Here is an 11,657-nt window from a genome sequence, read left to right as displayed (position 1 = left end):
CATATCAAATGCTTCTATCAAGGGTGCACTGGACGCAGCAGACACCGCGGCCAGAGCCAATACCACAAGTGTAATGTTGAGGCGACATGCTTTGCTCAGAATCTCCTGATTCAAGCCAGAGATACAGACCACCATACTAAACCAGCCTGTAAACCCTGACCATTTCCCAGAGGTGGACACCACCTTGGAAAAAATCAAAAAGGACACTGAAACTGCGAAGTCTATGGGGGCTATCCAGTCGCAGCAGTTCAGGGGTGGTTCTTTTCGTCGCTCAAGCAATAGAGGAGTCTCCAGAGGCCAGCTGTCCCAGCAAACACAGTACAATAAAGGTGGCGCGCAAACCACATACACTTAACAAAGTAGAGCTGGCTATCGTGGAAACAGCGCCAAGGGCAGAGGTTGTGGAAACAACAGCTCCAGATCCTCCGCCACTAACAAACAGTGACGCCTTGTCACTGCCCCCCGACCATACAACACCGGTCGGGGGGAGACTACAACAGTTCCTGCCAGTCTTGAAATCCATCACCACAGACAGGTGGGTCAGGAAGCTTATCCAGTACGGTTATTGTCTGGAGTTAACATCCACTCCACCCAACATACCCCAAAGACACCGTCCTATGTCCACAGAGCATTTGCACTTATAGCAGCATGAGGTACTCGTCATGCTGCAAAAAGGAGCAATCGAACTCGTGCCTGTGGAAGAAAGAGGTACAGGAGTGTACTCACTGTACTTCTTAATCCCAAAAAAGGACGGGTCCCTCAGACCCATACTGGACCTCAGACCCCTAAACCAGTACATCCTGTCAGAACATTTTCACATGCTAACACTGCAGCAGGTCCTACCGTTGCTCAGTCAGGGAGATTTCCTCGCAACATTAGATCTGAAGGATGCATACTTTCATATTCCCCGACACCCGTCGCACAGAAAATACCTCAGATTCACCATTCACCATCAGCATTACCAATTCAAGGTCCTCCCTTTTGGAGTGACGACGGCACCCAGGGTGTTTACAAAGTGCCTGGCGACAGTTGCTGCACACCTGCGGAGACAGAAAATTCACGCCTACTCTTATCTGGACGGCTGACTTATCCAAGCAAAGTCGGCCAAGCAGTGTGCCGCCCACATGTCCCACACCATTCACCTTCACGATCTGGGATTCTCACTGAATTACCCAAAGTGCAACCTTCAGCCCGCCCACGTACGACAGTATCTGGGCGCGCCAATAGACACTCTGGCAACCACAGCACAGCCAAATTCAGTGTGGATCAATGGCATTCAATTGCTGATACAAAAATTCAGACCGCAATACTCGCTTCCAGCACGAGTGTTCATGCAGTTGATAGGCATGATGGCCTCCTGCATCTTCATAGTCCCGCACGCGAGACTACATATGCGTCCGCTTCAGGAGTGCTTAGCACGTCAGTGGAATCAGGCTCACGGACAGTTGAAAGACCTAGTGTGGGTAACCGGTTGGGCATACAACTCTCTGCATTGGTGGAATCCACAAAAGCTTTGCAGGGGACGACCGTTCCAGGAGCCTGTGCCACAAATCATTCTGACAACGGATGCATCTCTCCAGGGATGGGGAGCTCATGTACTCCACTACACAGTGCAGGGACTATGGACAACCCAGCAAAAGAAGATGCACATCAACCTTCTAGAAGTGATGGCTATCTTCATGGCAATGAAAGCATTCAAAGTACATCTGTGCAAAAAGGTTGTGTTGATCCGGACGGACAACAGGACAGCCATGTACTACATTCAGAAGCAGGGAGGTACACACTCTCCACAGTTGTCTCATCTGGCGCAGAGCATGTGGAAGTGGGCCATTCAGAGGAACATCTTCCTCATGGCGGAACACCTCCCAGGCAAAGACAATCAGATGGCGGACCTGCTCAGCAGGTACAGCCACCAGATGCACGAGTGGGAGATACATCCATCAGTACTCCACCCGTACTTCCAGCAGTGGGGTCATCCAGAGATAGACCTGTTCGCCACAAAGGAAAACGCCAAATGCCAAAGCTTTGCCGCCAGGTTCCCACACCCACAGTCACAGGGCAATGCGATATGGATAAACTGGTCAGGCATATTTGCGTACGCTTTTCCCCCAGCACCTCTAATACCGCTGATGGCACGCAAGCTGAAGCAACACTCGATGACACTCATCCTGATTGCTCCGACGTGGGCACGCCAACCATGGTACAACACGTTTCTAGAACTATCCGTGGTACCGCATCAAAGGCTGCACTTTACACCCAGGCTTTTGACGCTGGGCCATGGAGACATTCAGCATCCAGATCCGCAACCGCTCAACCTGGCGATCTGGCTCCTGAGGTCTTAGAATTTGGCTACCTCAACTTACCTCCAGACTGTATGGATATCATAAGGGAGGCAAGAAAGCCCACCACCAGAGCATGTTATGCGGCGAAATGGAAGCGGTTCGTCATTTATTGTGCTGATCACAACATCAACCCGCTAGATGCATCTACTCACAACATCATTTGTTATCTGTTTCATCTATACAAATGCAATCTGGCCTATGCTTCCATTCGTATACATTTGTCCGCAATAGCAGCTTATCTACAAAACAGGCAGCATCTCTCACTTTTCAGAGTGCCTGCCATCAAAGCTTTTCTGGAAGGACTCAAATGAGTCATTCCTCCCCGGACTCCACCGGCTCCTGAATGGAACCTAAATGTGGTCCTCACTAGACTGATGGGTCCACCTTTTGAGCCTCTACATTCATGCGAGATTCAGTTCTTAACATGGAAAGTGGCTTTCCTGATAGCGATTACATCGCTGAGACGCGTTAGTGAACTCCAGGCACTAACTATCCAAGATCCATTCATACAAATTCACTCCAACAGGGTGGTGCTTCGCACTAACCCTAGGTTTCTTCCGAAGGTGGTTTCACAGTTCCATATCAATCAGACTATAGAACTGCCTGTGTCATTCCAAAATCCTAAGTCAGTGGCAGAGAGAATGCTCCACACACTAGACGTCAAGAGAGCCTTAATGTACTACATTGATAGGACCAAAGATTTTCGCGAAACAAAACAACTATTTGTTGCCTTTTCGCCACAACACAAAGGCAACCCCATTTCCAAAGAAGGTATAGCCAGGTGGATCGTTAAGTGCATTCAAATTTGCTGTCAAAAAGCCAAGCGCACTTTAACTGTCCCCCCATGGGCCCACTCCACCCGAAAGTTGGGGGCCTCCATGGCTTTTCTTGGAAATATTCCTTTAGAAGACATATGTAGAGCAGCCACATGGTCTACCACACACACATTTACGAAACACTACTGTGTAGATGTGCACTCCAAACAGCAGGCAGCTGTAGGGCAGGCTGTTCTAAAAATACTTTTTCAAACTGCTGCAGCTGGCACAGGCGGCCGCCGCTAATGGAGGTACTGCTATGTATTCTATGCACAGATATGAATTCAGCAGCCCACATGCCTCGAACCGAATATGCTACTTACCAGTATGCATCTGTTCTTGGCATGTAGGGCTGCTGACATTCATATCGCCCGCCCTCCTCCCCGGCACCTATAGCGGCTGCAGCACTCAGAAATACTCTTAGCATGGTCATCACTCACAGTGTTACACTCCATCTTTGCCACAATGGCTAAAAACAATCTGGGGATAGAGTTGATGCCCATGCGCACTGTAGTCCAGGGGAGGAGCCACCTATCTCGTGATACTTCGAAGACTCTTCCAGGACAACAATGTGTGATCATCCGAACCCAACACTAAGCACAGATATGAATGTCAGCAGCCCTACATGCCAAGAACAGATGCATACTGGTAAGAAGCATATTCGATCTAATGCCTCAATTAAATGCGCACTAGATGTAGCTGACACAGCATCCAGAGCAGTCAATACTAGTGTGATTCTCAGACGTCATGCATGGTTACGCATTTCAGGTTTTAAACCTGAGGTACAAACTACCATCCTGAACCAGCCCTTCAATCAAAACCAGTTGTTCGGACCGGAGGTAGACAACACACTAGAGAAGATGAAAAAAGACACGGACACAGCTAAGTCTATGGGTGCATTACAATCCACCCAGAATAAAAGTTCTTTTCGCCACTCCTTTTACAGAGGAGGCTCAAAGGAAACAGGCACAAAGATCACATCATTTTTTAAAACAAACACACAAACCTCCTCTAACAAAGGCTACTTTAGAGGAGGATACAGAGGCAACAACAACAAGGGAAGAGGCAGAGGTAATAACAACAACCACTCCTCTTCCACTCCCAAACAGTGACTTCCCTCTGCCTCCCCTACAGCATTCCACTCCTGTGGGGGGCAGACTTTCACAGTTCCTACCTGAGTGGAACTCCATCACAACAGACAGGTGGGTAAGACAAATTATCCAACATGGCTACTGCCTAGAACTCGCAGCAACCCCCCCAAACATACCACCCAAGCAGCGTCCAATGTCCACAGACCATATAACTCTGCTTCAACAGGAAGTTCTAGCACTTCTACAAAAAGATGCTATTCAAGTAGTTCCTTTAGAGGAACAAGGAACAGGAGTTTACTCCCTGTACTTCCTAATTCCCAAAAAGGACGGGACATTAAGACCAATTCATGACCTCAGGCCCCTCAACCACTACATACAATCGGATCATTTTCGCATGATCACTTTACAACAAGTACTCCCATTACTACAACAGGGAGATTTTCTGTCCACACTAGACCTAAAGGACGCCAACTTTCACATTCCTATACATCCTGCGCACAGGAAGTATCTAAGGTTTGTCATACAAGGACAACACTATCAGTTCAAAGTCCTTCCATTTGGAGTGACACCAGCACCACGAGTGTTTACAAAGTGCTTAGCAGTAGTAGCAGCACATCTCAGAAGACAACAAATACATGTCTTCCCTTACCTCGACGACTGGCTCATAAAAGCAAGATCGTTCTACCAGTGTGTACAACACACAAAACAAACAATTCAAATATTGCACGACTTAGGGTTTACGATAAACTACACCAATTCGCACCTAGAGCCTTCGCACGCTCATCAATATCTAGGAGCTACCATAGACACATCTGCAGCTCTAGCGTATCCCAGTCAAGCCAGGATTCAAAGTATTCCGAACTTCGTCTCCCTTTTTCAATGCCAGCACGCTCTCCAAGCCAGTGTTGATGAAACTAATAGGCATGATGGTGTCTTGCATCTTTATAGTTCCTCACGCAAGACTGCAAATGTGCCCACTACAAGAATGTCTAGCACATCAGTGGAATCAGGCTCAAGGTCAGCTCACAGACCTGGTGTTGGTAGACAGCCGTACATATCGCTCTCTGCAATGGTGGAACACCAAAAACTTGACAAAGGGACGGCCGTTCCTAGACCCTTTTCCACAGACAGTGCTCACGACAGATACAGCCCTCACAGGATAAGGAGCCCATCTCTTGCATTATACCACACAAGGTCAGTGGAACAATCAACAAACAGTTCAGCATCAACCATTTGGAGTTGCTTGCAATTTTCCTAGTACTCAAAACTTTTCAAATACAAATACAAAACAAAGCTGTCATAGTCCGGGCGGATAATATGACAGCCATGTATTATATACAAAAACGGGTGGGGGGGGGACACACTCTCTGCAACTGTCCCAGCTTGCACAAAGCATTTGGAGATAGGCCATCCCTCAAAACATACACCTCACAGTAGAACACCTTCCAGGAATTCACAACCAGATAGCAGATCTGTTGAGTCGTCAGTCACAACAGATTCACGAATGGGAGTTGCACCCACAAGTTCTACAACCATTCTTCCAAATTGCCACCCACCAAAATGCAAAATACCCAACCTTCGCCGCCAGGTTCCCACACATATGGTCGGAGTGGAATGCAATATGGATGAACTGGTCAGGCAAATTTGCGTACGCTTTTCTGCCTCTCCCACTCATTCCACTAGTAATACGCAAGCTCAGACAACAGTCTCTCAAACTAATACTAGTGGCCCCCACATGGGCACGCCAGCTGTGGTTCACCACGCTACGAGATCTCTCACTGGTTCCACATCAGAAATTACGGCTCACGCCATCCCTGTTAAGACAGAACCATGGAGAAATAAAGCACCCAGAACCAAGCCAGCTAAATTTGGCGATCCGGCTCCTGAAGTCCTAGAGTTTGGTTACTTAAACTTACCACCAGACTATATGAATATCATTAAAGAAGCTAGAAAACCCACTACCAGAGCATGTTATGCTGCTAAGTGGAAAAGATTTGCAATATACTGTAACAACAATCACATTGATCCACTGGATGTTTCCATCCAAAATATCATTTGCAACCTTCTACACCTACAAAGGTCCAATTTGGCTTATTCTTCCATACGCCTGCATCTAGCAGCAATTGCAGTGTATTTACAAAATAGACAACATCTATCTCTCTTTAGAGTACCTGCAATAAAAGCATTTATGGAAGGATTAAAACGAATAATACCACCTAGGTTACCACCTGCTCCAGTATGGAACCTAAATGCGGTCCTTACAAGACTCATGGGCCCCCCTTTTGAGCATTTACATAAGTGTGAACTGCAATTTCTAACATGGAAAACTGCCTTCCTTGTTGCCATCACCTCTCTCAGAACAGTTAGTGAAATACAAGCATTCACAATAGAAGAACCATTTTTTCAAATACATCCTAACAAAGTGGTTCTTAGACCCAATCCTAAATTCCTGCCAAAAGTGATTACTCCTTTTCACCTAAACCAATCAGTAGAGTTACCAGTGTTTTTTTCAAAAACCGGACTCTGTTGCAGAAAGGGCTTTACACACCTTAGATGTTAGAAGAGCTCTACTATACTACACAGACAGGACTAAATCCTTCAGAAAGACAAAACAACTATTTGTATCTTTCTCTCCCCCACACAAAGGCAATCCCATCTCTAAAGGAGGAATTGCCAGATGGATTGTAAAGTGTATTCAAATATGCTATCAAAAAGCTAAACGTACACTAATAGTTCCTCCTAGAGCACACTCCACTCGCAAACTAGGAGCCTCTATGGATTTCTTAGAAAACATACCACTAGAGGACATGCAAGGCAGCAACATGGTCTACAATACACACCTTCACTTAACACTATTGTGTTGATGTGCAAGCCAAGCAGCAAGCTGCAGTGGGCCAAGCTGTACTTAAAACACTATTTCAGTATGCTGCAACGGATACAAGCGACCACCGCTAGGGGAGACACTGCTGCACAATCGGCTAAGTGTAGGATCTGCAGCTCATATGCCTCGAACGGAAAATGCTACTTACCAGTATGCATCTGTTCTTGGCATGTAGAGCTTCAGAGTCCTACACGCCCTCCCGCCTCCCCCGGACTTGTATCCGTTCCAGTACTCATCTTACTTAGATGCACACGCATCCTTTCTCTTGACTTCTACTAACTCCATCATTTCCCATCATGGCGAAAAACAATCTGAGGATGGAGTCGATGACCATGCGCAGTATTGTCCAAGGGAGGAGTCACCTATCTCATGACTACAAAGACTTCTTCCAAGAAGACAACAACCTGCAATCATCCGAGCCCAACACCAGGTGGCGATCTATTGCTAAGTGTAGGACTCTGCAGCTCTACATGCCAAGAACAGATGCATACTGGTAAGTAGCATTTTCCTTTTATTAGGGGTATTGAAAGAGTGCTGTGTCCAGGATAATAAAGGTATTATGAAGGAGGTTGTCAATCCATCAAAGTATGTGACCCTAAGAATGCAATTCCCTCAAAGTTCATCCCTATTGTCGGCAGAAAAAAGGTATGCCATCCAATTCAGTAGGTCGAAGGAACAAACGTACTCCTCGCAATCAGATGCTTCCAAAAGCTGAACTGGACAACTTGCGTGATTTTTGATGAAACTCCGAAGCAGGACGTTCTGCGCAGCCGCACAGACATCCTATTCAACCAATACTCCAAGTGCTGCTGCATGCGCCATATCGCCATCCCCAGAACAAGCCTGGTCATGGGCCTCTAAGGGACCTATTAACTGATTAAAATCAGTGCCTGGACATGACTTGCTGAAGAGGCATATATCCATAGCCCAATGGAAGGGGCATTGCCGAAAGTAGAACACTGGTTGCACACAAGTAAAGAAGGCAAAGCGAAAAGTTAATCCATATCTCATGCCAAGCGTCGCTAATGGCAAGCATCCAAAAACCTGTTGAATTCGATCACGGTACAGCTGCAATTGGCTTGGTCTGTGCATTACCACAATTTGAGCAGCCATTGCGCAGCAGGAACAGAAGAAGCAGGATTCCACCACTTTACCACAATACTAAGGGGAACCCTCGAAGGCGCTGGAAAAATAGAATGAATAAAAGCCGGTATTACTCCAAATATAGTCTGAAAAGAAGTCACAAGGCAGGATCCCACACGTTTAAAAAAAAATGTGCATGGCCTTTAGTGTAAGACGCATTAAATATTTGAAGTATAATCTCCGAAAAGTGAAGTGTGAGGTTAGTGTTCAGAAGGGACTGAATCTCGCTAGATGTCCTAGCTACCTGTAACTCGAAGGTCTCTCGAGCGGAAGTGAGAGCCACTTCTTGTTGGAATAATAGTGCTTCGAGCCAGCTCAATTTGTTGAAATCTGTTTTCAAATTCTGAATGGAAGGCAAAGTGAACTATCTAGACTCCCATTTGGGGGTGGAAAAAGCACATTTCTACAACAAGTTACTCGCTGTGAAACTGTTACTAAATACGGGATTAATGCCCGTAAACCATAGCAGTCTTGGTTGTTCAAAATAAGATAACTGCCGTTAGTAAGCAAGGTAAAATCGAGAATTATTGATGGCATTGGTGTTCCTTTTTATTTTTATTTTTTTTTTAAAAAGCCAGATTCGGTACTGATACGTTACACGCGCCATGCAATTTAACGTGTTTACAAACCAGGGAATGTCACACTGTGGAATCTCAGTCCTCCCCTGTAAGAAAAACTTCTTATCCTCCTGCTGACAAGTTAGGGACCATAATTCATGAAGAAAGGCACTACCCAGTGGTTCAAAAAGGCCATTCGGAAAATGTTGCATGCATGATTTAAATTGAGACAGCGAAAAAGGGAGAGCGATGACCCATGAATTAACCAAACAGCAGAGTCTATTTCCGCTACTGAGAATAGTAAGGGCTCCAATTGTTCAATATTTGTCAGTGAGTATGCAGCATCTTCCATAGACCTAAACCTCTGATTATCAGTCAGAGTAAATGGTAAAAACAAAGCAGAAGCGTTCAAATAATCCCAAAGGACCTTACCCATTTTGAGAGTCTGTAACGTCCATGCGAACTGCATAACCGATCTTACTTGATTTTGACCATGATACAACACAGACACATCACTGAACAATATCAATAACAGATGAAACAATGTTATCCAACATATAAATGCTTGATGAAGTGATCACGTTCAGGCTCCTCACCCATGCACACAAGTCTCTCCATGACCTGGGCCCCAAGTACCTCAACGACCGCCTGACCTTCTACACGCCCACCCTCCAGCTACGGTCTACTAGCCTCGCCACCGTACCACGCATCCGAAGACCCACCGCCGGAGGCAGATTCTTCTCCTACCTGGCGGCCAAGACATGGAACTCCCTGCCCATCCACCTTCGGCTGACCCAGGACCACCTCGCCTTCAGGCGACAACTCAAGACCTGGCTGCTCGAGCAGTAGCGGACCCCTTCCCCAAGCGCCTTGAGACCCTTCCGGGTGAGTTGTGCACTAATCAAGTGTTTTGATTGATTGATTGATTGATGCTATTGTCTACCACTGCAAGAACTTTTTCTAAATTCGCTCTATCAATTTGGAGCAGACGAAGAGCTGCCTCAATCTGCAAAAGTCTTCAAATTTCGTTGTAAGCGGCTTAAATAAATCTCTTAGATCTAGGAGTCCTAGGTCCTAAGATGAAGTCAGTCAGATTGATATCTTTCAACAAGAATGTGAGGTGTTGTTTCACTGATGCTAAGGTGGTGTGTTCCAACCATTGTTGGCATAATTTACCCACCGAGTATGTGGTAACCGAATGTGTAAGGCGGTAATTAGGATCCGGTCTAGTCTGAATGAAACCAGATGTTACATTATAAAAACGCAATTGGCAGGCATGTCATTTTTAGTTAAACCAACCACCCGGACAAATCAATTTAAGACACATTGAAGGTCTTGTTTAGAAAAAAGACTGTAATCCATCGATAGTGTAATTTGTCTGGGTGCGCCAATCATCCTATTCCGCTAAGGACGAAATGAATCGGGTATTTATATTTTTCACAGTTTCCAGGCCAAAACAAGTGGATTGGTACACTATCATTCAAAAAACAAATTTGAGCTGGGATCAGGCAGGCATGATGCACAAGCCTCAGTTCCCTGAACCTGCCAAGGCTTTGAGCCCCAGGTTCATTTCAAATCAACGGTCTCTTTACAGGGATCATAACCATGTGTAGATAATTTAGTCCTAAATGAGTTGGCGTAAATCAATTTAGTGTGGGTTAATATAAATTTGGATTGAAATGACAATAGAAGTTTAAAGAAATAGGATCCTGGGTTAGAAGCGTCATAATATGTAAAATATGTGAACTTATCCATAAGAGTTTTAGAACTCCCTTCTATGGGAGTAGGACAATGTTCCCATTAAGTGAACAGGTCGTAACATGTTTGTTTTGTGTAAAAAGTGATGCCCAAAATGCTGATCACAAAAGAGATCAGCATAATTGGCAGAATTTAAATACAAATCTTCAGCATCAAAAGCAGCATAATATTTTCAATCTGAAAACAATGAATGTACTGCTTACACATCCCAATTATCAGAATGTATGTCCCGTGTTAACACATCCCCTAATGAGACGCGAAACATGTGTGGCACCCTGAGCACCTCGGTCGGACCATGAATTTCAAAGGCTACTTTGTGCCAAACGATACCATCTGCATCTGGAAATCCTGAAATGTTCACAAGTGTCTGATCATATTTCATGATATGGGACAATGTGTGAGATGCCAGAATTCAATTGACCAAGTTCACGGCAAAGCGTTCTTGCAAATAATGACCATTGATGAGTAAAAAGAACACGTCAGAAATCCAATTGACATGAAGAGGAAAACAAGGATAAGCACCAACCAAATGTAGGTCCATGGAGGGACCAGATAAGTCTTTTTGAACCAAGAAAATAAAATACTTAATTTAGTCGGTGGTACTGCCAAACTGGATGTCGAGGAGGATGAGTCAGAAGAAAAGCTGGCCTGATCTCCAAAGTAATGGCTTGCAATCGCTATTAAACAGAGGTGGTAGTGCCAGGTCCGCCTGATGTTCTCGAGGACTAGTCGGCACCTCAATAGTGAAGTGTGGCTCACTGGTTAGAGCAGGCAGACCCTGAAGCAGAGGTCAGACCCGGGACCAGGGTTCAATTCCCGACGCGGCAGGGTCTTGAGCTCAAATATCCACAGACTCGACAATTCTCGCTTCGGTGCCTGACCTAATCATGGGTTCACACTCTGCAACTCTGGGCATTAAGCTTGCTTAATCTCCACAACGGCCCGCCTGCGGCGGGATGCCTTGCTTTCACCTTGGGGATGCCCTGTAGGGGCTATCTCACAGGGAAAAGCCAGGACGGGTTCCCAAGGCAAGCGCCGAGATACCTCCCCAGGTGATCGAGCGCTATATA

This window comes from Lissotriton vulgaris, chromosome 2_1 (assembly GCF_964263255.1).
Source record: "Lissotriton vulgaris chromosome 2_1, aLisVul1.2, whole genome shotgun sequence".
NCBI classification, from domain to species: Eukaryota; Metazoa; Chordata; class Amphibia; order Caudata; family Salamandridae; genus Lissotriton; species Lissotriton vulgaris.
This window is presented reverse-complemented; position numbering follows the sequence as displayed.